General features: G+C 46.2%; 1 long non-coding RNA gene across 5 annotated transcripts in view; it reads left to right on the forward strand.

Annotated features, from left to right (window-relative positions):
• Positions 1–19,167, forward strand: part of LOC147348202 (uncharacterized) — a 178,914-nt gene that overhangs the window by 14,907 nt on the left and 144,840 nt on the right. The window contains exon 5 of one of the 5 annotated variants that reach the window (XR_015151225.1): positions 4,800–7,256. The exons of the other annotated variants lie outside the window; for them this stretch is intronic. This is a non-coding gene — a long non-coding RNA (uncharacterized LOC147348202). Of the gene's footprint in view, positions 1–4,799; positions 7,257–19,167 lie in introns of those variants that run through there. 5 annotated transcript variants of the gene reach the window in all.

A 19,167-nucleotide genomic window follows, 5' to 3' on the forward strand; every position in this document is an offset into this window, starting at 1 on the left:
AGAACAGAGAAATCAGAAGACGGTAGAACATTTGCTGACAAATCTGCCTCGTCCTCTCAAGCACCTTGAATTCTGAGTTCCTGAGCTCAAAATTCGTGTTTGTAACCCCAGTGCACGTAGGAGATGCTCCAAATGTTTGCTGAATCAATTCTTTGGCGTTTTTTTTTTTCCCTTCAGACTTTCTGTCATCTTGTTCTCTTCTTCTAAATTCATAGTGGCTTCCTGTTCACACACACCTGCTGGGTGTTAGGAGGCACTGTTAGGCACTTGACCTTTTCAGTCCTCTAAACATCTTATCCTCTGTCCATTTGATAGAGACCAAGCCAGGGTCACATGGCTAGGGAAGGTGAACAGGGATCTTTCTAAATCCTTGACAGGCTCATTGTGCTGTGTATGAATCTATCAAGTCTTGGGGGTGGGAGCAGGGGTTGGTGGCATGCCTTCTGATAAGGAGTCTACGGTAGAATCTCTAAACCTTGAATCTTAGAATGTCAGAGTTGAAAGGGACCCCTTGGGGCCTCGTGTTACAGATGGGCCCCGGATGCCTCAGAGAAGGGCTGGAAATTGTTCAAATGTCATTGAGTTAAGTCAGAGCCAGGGCAGAACTAGGAACCAGGTCCCTTAACAGGTTTGGAAGAAAAAGATAGATATCAGAAGTGGAGATTAGAAGAGAGAGACCAAGGGAATGATCACTCTCTAGGGATGGTATCTGACTGCGATGGGTATCAGTGAGGCAGCCCAGGGTTAGCTCAGGACAACAGAGTCCTAGGTGACTGTGTGAAAGGGAAGAGCAGGCGGAGGAAACGGAACTTCCTCAAGGACTTAAGCAGGTCTCTAAACTGGAATTCATTTGGATCCAGCCTGGCCATAGACTTTCTTTTAAAGTTTTTTTCTTTGAATTTTTTCTAAATTGGAGGATAATTGCTTTAATGTTATGTTAGTTTCTGCTGTATGGCAATGTGAATCAGCCATAAGTATACATATATCCAGTATTCTTGCCTGGAGAATCCCAGGGACGGAGGAGCCTGGTGAGCTGCCGTCTATGGGGTCGCACAGAGTCGGACATGCCTGAAGGGACTTAGCAGCAGTATACATATATCTCCTCCCTCTATAGCCTCCCTCCCACCCCCCGCATCCCACCCCTCTAGGTCATCACAGAGGACCGAGCTGAAATGTTTTATTGTAGTATATAGTTGCTTTATGATGTTGTGTTTAGGTTCTGCTGCACAGCAAATTGAATCATTTATGGGGGGGTGGTGGTGGTAGGAATTGGGCGACTGGGATTGACATATATACACTACTAAATACAAAACAGATAACTAATGAGAACCTACTGGCCATAGACTTTTCAGACACGAAGTTGACTTTCTTGTTCCAGGCCGATGGCCAGGACAGTGTTCACTGTCACCAAGCCGCTGTGGATGGCCACCAGGCAAGGTCAGAGAGAAGGCCTGCTTCCTCCTGCTGGGGCTTGCGGCCCAGGTGCCCTCTGAGGGCCCCGCTCCAGTTCCCAGTTGGTGCTGGCTTGGGGTTTTCCTGCCTCTGGGTCTGCATCACAGCCCCTCTTATGTCACATTGCTTCAGGTCCCGCTAAGCATTGCTCTGAGCTGGAAAATCCCTCGGAGTCCGCCTAGCAGCCCATGATCGTAGCAGCAGGAAGCTGTGACAGCGAGGCTCCCAGGGCATAAGGGTTATTCTTGGTGTGTGGTTGGGAGGGTGGGGCGGTGTGGGGGCAGAGTGGCAAGGGATGGTCAGGAGAGAACAGAGAAATCCCAGAAGAAGGAACCCCTCAGACAGTTTCCGGCCAGTTTTCTTTTCCGAAGTGGCCTTTGCTTCCACCCCAGCTCTGTCTTCCTGCATTGGGTCTTCATGGTCTTCTTGAGGAACATCTCAGGATTCAGAGTTCAGCCCCTCAATTCAGGGACTGCAACTTCTGTGGTTTAGTAGTAGTAGCGATGATAGGAATGTAAGTAATAGTTGTCATTGCTGCTGCTAAGTTGCTTCAGTCGTGTCCGACTCTGTGCGACCCCATACATAGATGGCAGCCCACCAGACCCTCCCGTCCCTGGGATTCTCCAGGCAAGAACACTGGAGTGGGTTGCCATTTCCTTCTCCAGTGCATGAAAGTGAAAAGTGAAAGTGAAGTCGCCCAGTCATCTCCGACTCTTAGTGACCCCATGGACTGCAGCCCATCAGGCTCCTCCATCTATGGGATTTTCCAGGCAAGAGTACTGGAGTGGGGTGCCATTGCCTTCTCCGTAGTTGTCATTAATCAAGTCGTTTGTAGATGGCAAATTCTGTATGCAGTAGGGTACCCAGCACACAGTAAGCCCTCAATTGATCACAACTTTATTTTTTGTTTGTACAATTTTTATTTCATATTGGAGTATAGCTGGCAACCCTCTCCAGTATTCTTGCCTAGAGAATCCACATGGACAAAGGAGCCTGGCGGGCTGTAGCCCATGCGGTTGCAAAGAGTCAGACATGACTGAGCAACTAAGCACACACACACAGAGCTGATTAACTGTATTGGAATATAGTTGATTAACAATGTGTTAGTTTCAACTGTACAGCAAAGTGATTCAGCTATACATATACCTGTATTTGTTCTTTTTCTAATTCTTTTCCTCCTTAGGTTATTACAGAATATTGAGCAGAGTTCCCTACACTATATGGTAGATCCTTCTTGATTATCTCTTTTAAACATAGCAGTGTGTATATGTCCATCCCAAACTCCCAATCCATCCCTTCCCACGATGGCAGCTTTATTCTAACACATCCACCTGAAGAAGTTGGTATTAGTCTCATTTTACAGATGGGAAAACTGAGGCTCGAGCCCACGAGTCACTTTCCCAGAGTTGTTGAGTTACTTGGTCATCCACTGACTCAGCAGTTACTTACTGGGTCCCTGTTGTGTAGTGGCCACTGTCCTGGATGCAGCAGAGGGAGCTCAGAGCACAGTCCCTGCCTCCCATTTACAGGCAGACGTTCTCGTGGAGGAGTCCCGCTATGAGCACGTAAGTGCATCAGCAAGGATAGTGCCTGCAGTTGGGGTCGGGAGCACACAAGGCAAGGAGATGCAGAGTCAGTGGGGGTACAGTGGTGTTTTTTGGCTGTGCCACATGGCTTGCAGTATATTAGTTCCCTCATCAGGGATGGGACACAGGGCCCCACAGTCAAAGCGCTGAGTCCTAACCATTAGAAAGCCAAGGAAGGGGTGTTTTAGAAAAGATGCTGAGGGCAGGCTTTTCTTCGTGATGATGTTTGAGCCAGGGTTGAATGGGCAAGGAGGAGCCCAGGGAAGGTTGCTCGGAGCAGGAGACCAAAGGCCCTGGGGTGGGAAAGGCCTGGTGGGTTGACCAGAGCTCCAAGGAGGGGCAGAGGTGAGCAGCGAAAAGCGTGGGAGGAGGGGCACCAGGAAAGCAGGCGGGCCTGGGTCACAGCAGCTTTCTAGACCCCAGGGAAGAAATGGAGACATGAGGGGTCTCAGTGGAAAAGGCTGGATTTAAATCCATAAATTCAGCCCAGGCTCTGCCCTTTTCACCTCAGCCTTGATTCTGAGCTAGACTTGCGGGGAGAGAGGCTGGCCTGGACCCCTCTGTGCTCACGGTGTGTCGTAGGACAGGCAGAGCTCATTTTCCAGCTCCACAGCCTGTCGGCCTGTGGGTTCCCCAGTGAACAACAGGAACAGACCCTGGGGGTTCAGACAATTAGCCCTGAGGAAGGAGCCCCATTTTAGCCCAGGACTCTGCCTTGCCAGCTGCCCCCAGACTTCTGGGCCCGCTCCTTTCCTCCACTCACAGTTCTCTTACCATGGAGTCAGCACCAGCCTCACTTGAGCTCAGACCCCACCATCAGATCCAGTGGGATGGAGAAGAAGTCATTTAATTGCCCTCTAGGCCCCTTTTCCCTCACCTATGAAATGGGCCAAAACCTGTCTGCTCGCCTCAGGCAGTGAGTGAACATTAAACCTGATGGGATGCTGTTAATGAACTCAGAGCCTGCTCTGGGCCAAGGGTGCACTCATTGCTTTCTGTGCAGGAGTTGACTTTACTGTCATGTGAACGATGCGGAGCAGTGATGGTTATCAGGCCAGCTTTGAGAGCACGTGGCCCATGAAGTCATGCAGAGCCACTACGCGCTTCCAAGGGCCCCACACTTGGGTTTATACTCAGTCATTGCTGTCTGGAAATTCTTGATACTTTTTCAGCATGGGGCCCTGCATTTTCATTTTGCATGGGGCTCTGCAAATGATGCAGCTGGTCTTGATTATTATATATTCATTCATACATTCAAGATAGATTTATGGAGCCAGCCATGGCATATGGTCCTGGAGAGGAGTGAACAAAGCAGAATTGCTCACCTCCACGGGGTTTACTTTGCATTACTTGGTTCAAAGAGGGTAAATTATTTGCTCAATGTCACACAGTGAATAAGGGGGTGCCCAAGATCCAAATCGAAGCTCTTAACCACAGTACCATCTCCTTTTCAGCCTAAAGCTGGAAAGTGTCTAACAGGACACCAACCCCAGAAATACCCATGTGGTTCTAAGTGCTTTAGGTGTGTTAATGCATTATAGCAGCTTGTTTTAGGGTCAAGAAAATGGAGATCAGAGAGGTTAGGTAACTGGCCTAGTCACACCCCTGGTAAGGAGCAGAGCCATGACCAGGAGCCCAAGCAGACTGGCTGAGAGCCGACCTCTGAGCCGCTCCAGCGTACTGCTTTTTAAAGTCATCACTCAGGAAACGGTAGCTTGTTATAATTATTTTAATCACCACTGTTTTCGTTTTCATCTCCAGAGATCCCATGCGAGTGTGAGGCCTGACCCACATCACTTTGTGCGAAATGAGAGGACTGACAAATGAATGAGCAGATTGCTTTTACCCATGGGGTAACATCGACTGCTGCCCACCTCCATTCACCCAGCTCCCACGTGACTTCTCACCAGGACCCTGACATCCAGCCTTCACGGCCTTGCCTTCAGCCAGTGATGAAAGCTCTCAATGTCCAGGATGTAGGAAATAGGGTCGCGCCTTCCAGTAAACAGGCTGGGCTGAAGGGAGGGGGTGCTGTGGGGAGCAGTGGTTCACAGCGATGGTTATCGCTGAGTACAAGCTTTCCTTTTCCTTCCTACGTGAAAATAGGGCTCGTCCTAGGGGTTCCCTCCCCTCAAGACTGTCACTGTTTAGAGGGTCTCATTCCCCACCAAGATTTGAGGAATTGATCCATCTGGCAGGCCTTGAGCACAGGGTGGTTTCTGAGACTCTGTGCAGACTTGCCACTCTTCCTCACTGATGTGTGACAGGCAGTCATTCATTTATTACTCAACAAGTACTTACTGAGTACCTACTATGTGTCAGGTACTCTTGTAAGAACTGGGGATACAGCAGAGAATAAAGCAGGCAAAAACCCCTGCCCTAAGGGAGCTTACATTCTAGTCCAAGATATTTCTAGCTGGGACTTCTTTGGATTGTATGGCAGACATCAGGAATTTTTCCTTCTTGGGCACTGGAATTTTTTCAATCTTATGAATATTATCAAGTTTTACCTAAGGACACAGTTAGGGTGCTTTTTATTTCAGGTGGGAGAGTAAATCTGGCGCCTCTTACTCCATTTTGGCCAGAATCAGTTTTTCTTTACAAGAAAACCTGTAGGCCTGGCAGGACCAAGGCTTAAAAAGCTTCTTTGTTATTTATACCTTCATGTGAATGAGTTTATGGGCTCCTTTCTGAAGCATTATGGTTACGGGAAGTGAAGAACTGAAAGACTGAAGTAGAATAGGACTTGGAAGGTAAATCCAGAAATGCTCAGAGAGTCATTATTTCATTTGAATTCATCACATCTTACAAATCTGCCAGCAGGTCAGGAGCTTCTGTTTTCACTGTACAATGAGGAAGGTGGAGCCGGGAAAGCTGAAATGACTAGCTCAGTCACACAGCTAGTTAAGACTCAGAGCTACTGACTTCTGCCCTCAAGCTTCTCTGAACACCCTGTGGGTCAGGGGTCACCGTGTGTTGTGGGGGAGAGGGCAGAGGACATCTATGATCCCTTACACTTGTGCTGGTCTGGTTGTTTCTCACAACTTCAGCCTCAGCTTCCCTGGGGCTCAAGTCAGCACAGCTCATGTTCCCTGAGCAGTAGCTACAGCTTAGAAAGAACAGTGGAACAGAATGTCAATTCCATGAGGGCAGGGGCCGCATGTATTTGGCTTACCCCTGAGGTCCCTGTGCCTGGAACAGCACCTGATCCCTAGTACGCTTTCAACAACTATTTGTCCAATAACAGAACGTGGAGGAATGGGTCTGTGGAGTAGACAGACAGTTAATATCTCAACTGCATTACCAGTAATAAGACTAATTTCTGCCTTTTGATGCTGTTTTGATTTTGTTGATGCATTGTACGCTTCCTGAGGGCAGGGGTTTTTTCCTATTTCACTTATGTACTATGATGTCCCCAGCATCTATTAAAACAGTGCCTGTCTCAGAGTAGGGGCTTAAGAAATATTTGCTGGGTAAACAGATGGGAGTCAAACATCTAGTTTTCTGTGAATGTGTAGCATCGGGGTGAAAAGCAAGGGATTTGAAGCCAGAGTTGAGTTGGACTTCTGGCTCTGCCACGTCTATAACCTGGAGGATGTCACTGAGCCTCAGTCTCCCCACTACTTATACTAAGGGGTGTCATTGCTTCTGCATCCAGACGTCCTGAGGATTAAGTGAGGTTGTGCAAACAAAGTTCTTGGAATAGCTCCAGGAACAAAGAAAAGCCTCCAAAGTTTTAAAAGTTCTTGTGTGTCTAAGAGTGTGAAGTGTTACTTGCTCAATCGTGTCTGATTCTTTGTGACCCCATGAACTGTAGCCCATCAGGCTCCTCTATCCATGGGGGTTCTCCAGGCAAGAATAGTGGAGTGTTGCCATTCCCTTCTCCAGGAGATCTTTCCAACCCAGGGATCTAACCCGGGTCTCCAGCACTGCAGGCAGATTCTTTAGTCTGGTTCTTTACTGTCTGAGCCACCAGGGAAACCTAAGAGTGACGATGCATTTAAAAAAAATACTTTAAAATTCTTCAAAATCGAAATATAGTTGACATATAATCATTTGTTAGTTCCATGTGTTTTATATAAAGATTTGACATTCACATGCTTTCTGAAATGATCATGATGAGTTCAGTAACTATCTGTCCTCGTGCAAAGTTACTTCAACATCATTGACCGTATTTCTTATGTTGCATATTAAATCTCTGATTTATTTTAAACTTTATTTTATATTGGAATATAACCGATTAACAATGTTGTAACCATTTCAGGTGGACAGCAAAGGGACTTAGCCATACATATATAAGTGTCCATTCTCCCCCAAAACTCCCCTCCTACCCAGACTGCTTCGTAACATTCAGCAGAGTTCCCTGTGCTATAGTAGGTCCTTGTTGGTTATCCATTTTAAATATAGCAGTGTGTACATGTCCATCCCAAACTCCCCAACTATCCCTTCCATCCTTCCCCTCTGGCAATCATAAGTTCATTCTGTAAGTCTGTGAGTCTGTTTCTATTTTGTAGACACGTTCATTTGTATTGTTTCCTTTTAGATTTCACCTGTAAGGACTGCACATGACTTATTGTGTAACTGGAGGTTTGTAGCTCTGTAATGTCTTCACCTATTTCCCCTACCTCCACCCCTCCCTTCAGGCAACCACTTGTTTGTTCTCTGTATCTATGAGTCTATTTTTGAGGGTGCAGTTTTTTAAAGGCCACTTTTCTCCAAAGGACTTTTATTCCTGGTGGTTTAGTTGCTAAGTTGTGTCCAACTCTTGTGACCCCATGAACTGTACCCTGACAGGCTCCTCTGTCCATGGGATTTTCCTGGCAAGAATACTGGAGTGGGTTGCCATTTCCTTCTCAAGGGGATCTTCCCAAACCAGGAATCGAACCCTGGTCTCCTGCATTGCAGGCAGATTCCTTACCAACTGAACTACAAGGAAGCCCTTGTTTAGCCCTGGGAATCCCCCAAAAGAGCCTAGAGGTTGTTCTCCTGAAAGGTGAGGCTGCGTGGACAATAAATTCCTATCAAATCTCCGTGGACAATGCCAGGACTCCTGAAGCCTTCAGGGCAACTCCCTGTCGCCGGCTGTCTTGCGCCGGCTGGATCCTGATGCAGCTGGATTCACCGCGGGGTCACTGGGCTCTGCTGGGCCGCCCTTGTCATCTGCAGCCCTTTGAAGTTAGGCTGTGTCTTTTCTTGTCTCATGGTTGATGGGGCCTCAGAGCGCACAGCAGGCCGTTCTGCACCAGGGTGCAGTGGGTGCTTGCGAGATCTCCAGCAGAGATAGGGAGTGAAATCTAGTTCTCCAGCAAAGGCAGCTGCAGATAAAGTGCACTCTGGGCTCTGCCATCGTCACTGAGGCCCTTTCACCCTCATCCGTGGATCTAGTCCACATCTGGGTCTTGACCCACACACAGTCTTTCTGGCCTTAACTCTTCGGGCCTGTAGATGCCATAAGTGTAGGTCAATTGTTGCCTTAGCAACAATTGGTCATCATCAACTTTGGTTTTGAAAAGAATGACCAATAAGACTGATCTTTCTTTGAACTGCAAGGGCGAGGGAGCAGTACAGAAGGGTGATGAGGGAGGCTTCTGACATAGAGGGGGTGGGAAGATACAGAAGATGAAGTAGGTAGGGTGCAGGGCACAGAGAAAGCTCTCAACTCATTAAGGCAATTATTACGTGGATTGGAAAATAAGGAGATTCCAGACCTAAGTGTCCATATCTTTCTTTTGACATTCAAGTCCTACCCATTTTTTTTAATTTTTATTTTTTATATTTTATTTATTTACTTTTTAATATTTTTTTATTTCAATTGGAGGCTAATTACTTTACAATATTGTGGCGGGTTTTGCCATACATTCACATGAATCAGCCATTGGTGTACATGTGTTCCCCATCCTGACCTCCCTCCCACCTCCCACCCCATCCCATCCCTTAGGGTCATCCCAGTGCACCAGCCCTGAGCATCCTGCCTCATGCATTGAACCTGGACTGGCAATCTATTTCACGTATGATAATATACATGTTTCAATGCTATTCTCTCAAACCATCCCACCCTTGCCTTCTGCCACGGAGTCCAACAGTCTGTTCTTTACATCTGTGTCTCTTTTGCTGTCTCGCATATAGGGTCATCATTACCATCTTCCTAGATTCCATATATATGCATTAATATACTGTACTGGTGTTTTTCTTTCTGACTTACTTCACTCTACATAATAGGCTCCAGTTTCATCCACCTCATTAGAACTGATTCCAATGCATTCTTTTTAATAGCTGAGTAATATTCCATTGTGTATATGTACCACAGCTTTCTTATCCATTCATCTGCCAATGGACATCTAGGTTGCTTCCATGTCCTGGCTATTGTAAACAGTGCTGCAATGAACATTGGGGTACACGTGTCTCTTTCATTTCTGGTTTCCTCAGTGTGTATGCCCAGCAGTGGGATTCCTGGGTTGTATGGCAATTCCCTAACCCTAACCCTACCCATGTTTAAGGTTCATTCACAGTCCACTTATTTGGAGAATTTTCTGGAGCTTTAGTTTCTCCCAGCTTCACTACTGCATGGCTCTCCTCCCTATCTGCTCTGTTCCACTGCAAGCTCTCCTTAAACATATGTGTATGTGTGTGTCTGAAAGCAGCTTGTGTGCTTCCATTCATTCATCCAGAAATAGGCAGGATAGCCCAGTGGTTAAGAGTGCACATGCAGCCAGGTAGCTGGAGTCGTTCTGACAATTACCACCTGTGTGAGTTCAGTAAGTGACCCACTTTTTCTCTTTACCTCAGCCTTCTCATCTAGAAAATGGGCACAATAAATGCCAACCTCATTGGGCTTGGTGATGGTTAGCTGAATGACTACCCATAAGCATACAGAACAGTGCCTAGCACATAGTATGTGCTCAGTAAATAATATACCATTCTTTTTTCAGCAAACATATATTAAACATCTCACAATGCTATGTGTAGAACTATTACTAGGCTCATGGAGATAAAAGATAACACTTGCCTTCCTGAACTCACACTTTATACCCCACACCAACCTTTGGTCATTTCCCTTCTTTATCTGCAGGAAAATGTTACTGATAATTTCATCAAAGGAGGACAATTATTCCTTCCCTGATGAGAGCTTGAACTGCCCAGGGTTACTTCTGTCTCGTGTGCATTGTATTAAGGACCAGAGGGCTTACAAAGGGCTCTACCACTTACATACAAAGTGATTTCTCTTCCCTTGTGCCTCAGTTTTCTCAACAGTAAAAGGGAAGGCAGGTAGCCACTTCTGCCTTTTAGGGTTTGCAGAGCAAAACAAATGAGGCAAGGCTCATGGAGACATTGTGGAGCCCCTAATGCCTTGCATAGGATAAAGGTGAGGGTGGCCTCTCTCTATCCCACTGAGAGCTTCCTTGGAAAGCAGGGAAAGCTGCTTGGTCTCTGACAGGATAGCACACACTGGGGCCAAGTGCAGGGTCTGTGTTACTTCCTTAACAAACACTCCACACAGTACTCAGAGTCAGAACTTCCAAACTGCAGAAACTCCTCTCCAACAGCCTAAGCAAAAATAGAAATGTGAGATGATGACTCTGGGGGTAACTGGTGTGCACACAGGAAAAGCCTGAGTGTGGCCAAGGCCTCAGGACAGCTAAGGGGCTCACTCATGCACTCTCTCGCTCTGTTTCTCTCACTGTCTTATCTCCTTTTTTGCCTGTCAGCTCCATTCCCTCAAACCAGCTCCCTCTGGGTGGCAGGAAACATGGCCACCAACAGCATCCTGTTTCCTTAGAGAAGAAACTGAATTTTCTTCCCCAGATAAAAAAAAAAAAAGAAAAGAAAAATCTCAGGGAAAGATTCTGATTGGCTTAGCTTGGGTCATATGTTAATTCCCAGGATCAATCAGCTATTGGGGGGTGGAGGGCAGCAGGGGGAGATGGAGTTCCAGAGCACAGACACAGCCACTTGGGGGCCTATGCAGCTATCAAGACCCTGGAGGGGAGTGTCCACCTCAGCCTGCGAGTATGTCTGAGGCTGCCCTCTTACCACGCTTGATACTTTTCCTGTGCCCTGGCTCGAAAATTTGTCATTTCTCCGTGTAGATGATAAGCTCCAAAGAACAAAAAGGGACATTGGACACTCCTTTCATTTTCTCTCCTCCTTCACCCTGCCCATCACACGCAGGATGGCAAACTTGAGCACACTGCGAGTACGTGGTCATGGAACTAAGTAAGGCACAGAGACAGAAAGCAACTTGCCCAAGGTCACACAGCTCACACTAGATACCAGGTCATCTGCCCTGCAATTTCTCTTAGGGTTAAAGGCTACAATCCTCATTCTTACAAGGAAGCCTCTGTGTAGCCCAGTTACTTCCTGCCTCCCCAGGCTTATCTTATGCACTCTATACGTCTTCAAGGTGGTTATTATTTTTATTGCTATTCCTATCATCGCTGGAGGCACCCGCACTGATCCACTTCCCTCTCATTAGAGATAAAGGAGTTTTTGACTCTGCATTCTGACCAGGGTGCACTTCTTTCTCAAATCTGCCCCCTACGCCTACCTTCAAGGCTTCTGCACTTGGAATTTCCTCTGCCTGGAACACAGTATTACTTTCCTAGGGCTGTTGTAACTAAGGACCACAAACTGGGTGACTGAAACTACAGAAATTTATGGTCTCAATTTCTGGAGGCTGGAAGTCTGAGATCAAGGTGTCTCAGGGTTGGTTCCGTCTGTCCCAGGCCTCTCCCCCAGCTTTGGGTGGTTTGCCAGCGATCTCTGATTCCTTGGCGTGTGGCTGCATCCCTCCAGTCTCTGCCATTACCTTCACGTGGCATCCTCCCTGTGCCATGTCTGTCTCCTTGTCCAAATGTCCCCTTTTTATAAGGACACCAGGCACAAGGGCCCACCCTCATGACCTCATGTTAACTTGCTCACCTCTGTGAAGGCCCCCTGATTGCAAATAAGGTCACAAGATCTCTTTGTGGAGGACACAGTTCAACCCATGTGCTCCGGCACTCAGTCATGTGTTTGACTCTTTGCGACCCCATGGACTGTAGACTGCTGGGCTCCTCTCTCCATGGGATTTTCCAGGCAGGAGTACTGGAGTGGATTGCCATTTCCTTCTCCAAATTCCACCCATAACAACACCATTTCTCATCCCCTGCTGCACCCTAAGAGACATCCTCCTTATCTATGCCAGCTCAGGTGAGCCTTCTCTGAACACCCCAGACCACACCCAGCCCTGCTGTCTGCCCTTGAGTGCTCTTCCCTCATATCTGTTGTGGATAGCTGGTATCTGCTGTGTCAGGATCTGGTCAGTGCCTGTGTCGCCTTCAGAGACTCCCCTTCATAAGAGCAGAAGCGTGATTGTTCTGTCTGCAACCCCAAAGCCCAAAACCCTGGACTATTGACAAAGACTATCAGTGAATGCCTATGGCCTGAATGAATGAAGGATTGAGAAGTTAATCTTCATGTGCAAGAAATATTATGTGCTCAGTCATGTCTGACTCTTTGTAACCACATGGACTATAGCCCACCAGGCTCCTCTGTCCATGGGATTTCCCAGGCAACAATACTGGAGTGGGTTGCCATTTCCTTCTTCAGGGGATCTTCACGACCCAAGGATCAAACCCGCATCTCCTGCATTGGCAGATGGGTTCTTTTACCACTGAGCCACCGGGGAAGGACAGATTAATCTTCATTAATCACAAAAGAGAAGAGACGATTCTAAGCAAGGGTCTCAGAGGCAGAAAGATTAGTATTCCTTCTGGAGAGAAAGGATTTGCTCCAGCATCCACCAAGGGCCCAACCCCTGCCCTCACACACCCCTGACTCCCTGACTAATGGTCATGGCTTTCCCTTCCACCCTGTCACACAGGGAGAATCCGCTCAGCGTAGCTTTGTAGGGAAGGCCTCAGGAACGTTGGGGAAGCTGGAGGTGAGTCAGAAAGGCCGGTAAATTGAACAGCTCTGAAACCCGACCCTTGGCATTGAGCTGAGGGGGTGGCGGGTTTGCAGAAGGTAACAGTGCTTGCTTTAAAATTCAGGGGGCCCAAGGGAGCGTCATCTTGCAGAAAACCGCTCTAGTTGGTGAGGAGCCAAGCGTGGTCCAGGCTCCAGGTACCTGGGTTTGCTGTCCCACCTTGGCCTGTGAAGGTGACAGCATGGATGTTGTCAGGTCTGCCCTTCCCCCATAGCTGTCCTGCACTCACCTGGTAGGAAATGAAGCTTTAACTTTTGTAGCCTCTACTCTCCTGTGTGTGGGTAAGGAGACCAGGTAGCTACATCGAGAGACCTTCATCTGTGTCAGTTGAACCCACTCAACATACCCACCCACAAAACAATTCCAGCCCCCAGGGTTCCTAAGACCCCTGGGGAACACCTCATAGCCAGTAGAATCCCAAAGGGAAAAAGGAAGGCCTCCCCAGACCCAGCCCAGGACAAGGGCCAAGTTGGAAAAAGTGACTTGCCGGCCAGTCACCATGTTTTTCCCCAGTGAAAGGCTGACTCATTGCAACAGGCCTGGGCTGGCTGGGACTCGAGTCAGTGGCTTGGAACATGCCTGGACAGTCAGTGCCTTGTCTGAAAGGCTGGTCTGTGAGAAGCCACGGGTCAGGGGAGCTGAGGCCACAGCTCTGGGGAGCACTCACATACAACCCCAGGAGCCAGAGGCAAGTAGAGGGTGGAGGTCCCTATCTTTCCTCCCTCCTTGGGGGCTTGGCCTAGCACGAGTTGGGTAAGGTCTGCAGGGGCCCTACCACCCAGGGGGAATTAAGTCCTAATGTCCTGAGACATTAGTATTATGGTTCTTCCTCCTCACAGGACATGCAAACAAAAAAACACTGAACGTATATGTACAGAAAACCAATCGGGCTTGATTTTCTTCATGAGGTTATCTTAATACTTTCCTTTGAAATATCAAAGTAGAATTGTTTTACAGTCTGGGGCAAGAGGGAGGGGAACTGGGACCTCTTTCCTAGTGTCCCAAGAATGTGTTTGTCTGCCGATGGGGTAATTCCACACCATGCAGAGTGCAAAGTCTGACTGTGAAGGATCCCCACTCCCCCTCCCCAGACTGTCTTCCCTCCTCATGCCTTTGTCCATGTTGACCTTCAGGGCTCTTTGGCAAGGACTTTTTGAATCATAGTTGGCTTAAATCCTGGCTATGCTATCTGCTTGCTGTGTGACCTTAGGTAAGTCACTTGATCTCAAGTGACTAAATTTCTGTACGTGTCACATGGAAAGTAGGCAAGATAAATGCATGCAGAGTGCCTGGAACAGCACTCAGCACCTAGTCTGGCTGACATACTAGATATCTTCTGGCTTCTCCCTTTATTGCCCTACAAAACTGCTTTTTAGGAAAAAATACTGTCAGTCATTTACACTTTAGTGTGAATAAGCTCCTGTACCTACTCTGTGCAGATTTTTCTTTCTAACCTCATAACAGTTTCTGCGAGATCATTAATATTCTCATTTGGTGATGGAGGAAACAGACTCAGGGAGGTGAAAGAACGCTCCCAAGGTCACACAGCAGAACCTCGTTCATTAAGGAAACACTGATTGAACTTCTGCCCTGCCTCAGGATGGGGACTAGGAGCACAGAGATCAGTGAGTCAGACCCCTCATCTTAAGACCCTCATGGGTAACTGGCTGTATTTGAATGTTTCTGTCATCATTCTAATTGTTCAGATCCCTGTAAACCTTGTGCATATAGGCAGGGAGAGCCTTCACCTTCCCTCCAATTGCCTGTTCCAAAGAGTCATTTTCTTCCTAGTGTGCAGGACTGGCGCTGCCCGAGGCTGATCTACCAGATCAAAAAAGCCTCCTGCCTTTTCTTTCCACATCATCTCCTGGGGCTCTGCTGAGTACAGATTTCCAAGTCTACATCAGAATTCCATTCTTATCCCTTCTTTTGCACTTCATGATATAATATATATTACAGAAACACATGTCTCATTGTAAAAGAGAGAGAGACAGAAGAGAAGAGAGAAGAGCAAAATTTTCAGAGTAACAGTAACTCCAGGTCTTGCAAAGATGGCTAAAATTTTGTTGTATTGTCTGCCAGAACTTTCTCTTATGCAATTAGAATATAATTGTGATAATAATAATAATACTCTACCACTTATTTTAACTACCCCTGACTTGGAGCTTCCTCTGTACCAGATACTGTTCTAAGCACGTTAGATAATTTAACTCATTTATTCCTCATGGCAGCTCAGTGAGCTGATATTTATTGCCCTCATTTTACAGGTGCGGAAATTGAGGCAGAGAGAGAGTATTTAAAAGTATACGCATTACGCTTTAAAAATGGGATCATTCTGTTTGTGACCTACTTTCTCCCCCTTAACAATAACAATTCTGTGTCCTTTTTCATGACTCTTTGGCATTCCAAACTTTATACATACCATAAATTACTCAACCAGTATCCTGTTGCCCATTTTTCTGACTTTCAAGTGTTGTTGTTTTTTTTTTTTAACTATGAATGACATGAAGATGTCCATCCTTGTAGCTTAATCTTTGAAAATCTGACAAATTACTCCCTTATGATAACTCTTTGAAGTGGACTCTAGATGTACATGTACCAAACCTTCTGGCATCACTTGCAAATTGCCTCCCAGAGGGACAACCTTCATGGGATGCTAAAGGAATGTGAACTATCACAGTCCCTTGGAGGACAATATGGTAATATCCATCAGAATGACAGAGGCTCATGGTATGATCCAGCTTCTGGGGGGTTTAATCCCATAAATAATGTTATACACATACAAAATGATATACATATATAATTAGTCATTGCAGCCCTGTCGGTAATAGTGAAAGGTCAGCAATAACCCCAGTGTCCATAATAAGGAACTGATCAAATAAACAACAGTATATCTGTAGAGTGAAATAATATGCAGTTGTAAAAAGAATTAAAAGCTTTTCTATGTATTCATGGGACTAGCTTCCCAAGATACAGCAAGTTAAAAACGTTGTGAAGTTGAAACTATCACGACGTTGTTAATTGGCTATACTTCAGTATAAAATTAAAAATAAAGGCTTCTCTCTCTTACCAAAAAAAATAAGTGCAAAAAATAAGTGCAGGGAGGGACAAATTACAGGTACAGGATTATCAGATGCAAACTACTATGTATAAAATAGATAAGCAACAAGGATATATTGAATAGCACAGGGAATTACAGTTATTACCCTGTAATAACTTAATATGGAGTATAATCTGCAAAAATACTGAATCACTGTGCTGTACACATGAAACTAATAGAATATTATAAATCAACTATACTTCAATAAAAAACGTGCAGAATTATGTAAGTAGCATGCTATTTCTATATGAAAAAGGGAGGCAAGTGATAACCCTCATTTGTAGTTGCACATATAAACACAGATAAGCTCTAAGAAAAGTTCTAACAGTACCTACCTGCCTGCTTACAGGAGATTTTGCCTGGACCAAAGGGATCAGGATTAAAGAGTATGAATTAAGACAAAGTAATTTTTTTCCCTGATCACTTTTTGTGCTTTTAGATTCTGAAATGATGCTGTGCTTCTATTCAGAAAATGAACGTTTAAACATTGCCTTCTGGTGTTCAATTTTTTTAGGTGTGATAATGCTATTAATTTTTTATAGAATATTTATTTTTGAGAGACAGTGAAATATTTACAAATGAAATTGTATAATGTCCAGATTTGCTTCAGAGTAATATATAAACAGCAGAAACAGAATGGTATATAAATTACAGATGAAAGTGATTAGATATGAATTGATGACTGTTAAAGCTGGAAAGCTGATAGAAGATTCATGATGCTCTTCTGTCTACTTAAATAATTTACGGAGGTGAAATTCACATGAAATCAAGCACTTTAAAGTGAACAATTCAGTGGCTTTTAGTACATTTACAGTGTTGTACCACCGCCACCTCTAATTCCAAAACATTTCCATCACTTCAAATTAAAACCCGGTACCTATTAAGCAATTTTCCTCCATGTCCTCCTCCTTCAAGCCCCTGGCAACCATCCATCTGTGTTCTGTCACTATGGATTTATCTATTCTTTATACGTCATATCAGTGGAATCATACTATTGGTGACTTCCTGTGTCTGGCTTCTTTTACCGAGCATAATGTTTTGGAGGCTCACCCATGTTATTGCATGTATTATTCTACGTACACATATTGTAGCATACAGCATGTACCGCATTCTTCCTTTTAGTCCATGGTGTTTATATACCACGTTATGTTTATCCATCCCTCTGTTGACATACATTTGGTCTGTTTCCACTTTTGGCTGTTGTAAATAGTGCTGTTAGGAGCGTGCTTGTACGTGTCCTTGTTGGAGTACCTGTTGTCAGTATTTTGGAGGTATATACCTAGGAGTGCAATGGCAGAGTTAGATGGTAGTTCTGTGTTTAACTTTTTGAGACATCACTAAACTGTCTTCACAGCAGCTGAACCATTTTACATTCCCACTAGCAATGTCGGAAGGTTCCGATTTCTCCACATCCTCGACAACACTTGTTATTTTCTGTTTTGTTTTTTCTTTATTGCAGCCATCCTAGTGGGTGTGACGTGGCATCTCATTGAGGTTTTGATTTGCATTTCCCTGATGACTAATGATGTTGAGTATCTTTTCATGTGCTTCTTGGCCATCTGTACATCTTCTTGGAGAAATGGCTGTTCAGGTCCTCTGCCCATTTAAAAAATTGGGTCATTTTTCTTTTTGTTTCTGTCTACTTTCATAGATGTTTTAAATTCTCCTTAGTAAAAACAAAGGGTACCAAATATTAGATATTTTATTAAAAACACATATTTTTTCCCCCGTGGAAGGGGAGTAGTATTCTCTCCTTTTTCTCCTACTTTAATTCCTCAAAGATCTCTGCATAATCTCAACCTCCATCTACTTATCCATAATGGGGTTTCCAAGAAAACCATATTAGCTCTTCAAACAAACAAACACAAGTATCTTCCTTTTCACTCTTACAGGTGGGGTGTAGGGCAGGACAGCAGGGCTCCTAGGATTAACCAAGGCCGGCTGTCCCTAACACTCTGGCCACAGCCTGAGGCCATCCACCCCGCCCCCTACCTAGCAGCCTGGTGACTCATTCCCTGCTGCCCTACCTCAGTGTCTTTGCTAAGATTCCTCCGGGAAGGGAGGGCCCCGTCTATAGCGGAAGAAACCTTCCGGGCCCCAGTCCAGGCACATCACAAGACTGGATGGCCCAGTGTGTCGCTGGCTGCCATAGCCAATGGGAGAGGCTTCACCCAGCTCATGTTCTGCTGTGGTAGTCGGGCCAAACAGATGGCTTGGGATAAACAGGGGGTGTTGGCCTGTTGGTGGGGGTGGGGGGGTGGAGGGGTGGGCTTTGAGTGGCCCCAGCCTCCTCCTGGATGCTGGAGAAAGAAGTGGGTGAAGTGAAGGCCATGCCCGAGGAAGGGGCTGTAGTTGGGTACCTTCCAAACAGTTTGTGATATTTTTTTTTAGCAGTGGAATTCTCGTTCGAACAAACCTTTATGGTATTTAGGACAGAGAAAAAGGAAGCTGCTCCAGCTAAAGACGGGGTGAGAAGGCCAGAGGTTTCCCTCCCTCCAGGCCACGTGGCACTTGGGGAGTTCTGGGTCTCTGGGGAACACACCGATCCCGTTAACACAGAGTCTTCACATGAAACCACTTGGGAGCTCTGTGCAGTCTGTCTCGTGGCAGCTCCAAGGGTCTCCAAGGCCTGAGGAGGAACCTGGCAGCATGGGAAGCTGAGATGCTGGCCCCCTTCTACAGAGACAGGTGGCCTCTTGCTTACCCCTCCTTAGCCAGCCACATACTGGGGAGCTGACCACGGGCCGCAGAGATCAGCCAGGGTGTGGGGGCACAGTTGTCCTTCCAGCAAGACAGCTGGGAGCATGGCCTCCCTCCCTCCTTCCAGTCTCACCCCAAGTGGTCTGCAGGTAGCTACTGCCCCAGGCCCTTTTATCTGGCCCTCTCCTAACCTTAAAAGAGATGTGAGAAAACGAATGCCCCCTCCTCCCACTCCAGAAAACTTAACATAGAATTTCCTCAAACCCAAATTCTAGTTCTCAGCACAGTTAACTGGTAAGTGCCCCCACCCATCCACCCTACCGGCCTCACCATGCCCCAGTTTGCCTGTGGGGCTAATTATT

The sequence above is a fragment of the Bos grunniens genome, chromosome 22 (assembly GCF_055505025.1).
Source record: "Bos grunniens cultivar Pamir isolate PY7600 chromosome 22, Bosgru_T2T1.0, whole genome shotgun sequence".
In the NCBI taxonomy this organism is placed as follows: domain Eukaryota; kingdom Metazoa; phylum Chordata; class Mammalia; order Artiodactyla; family Bovidae; genus Bos; species Bos grunniens.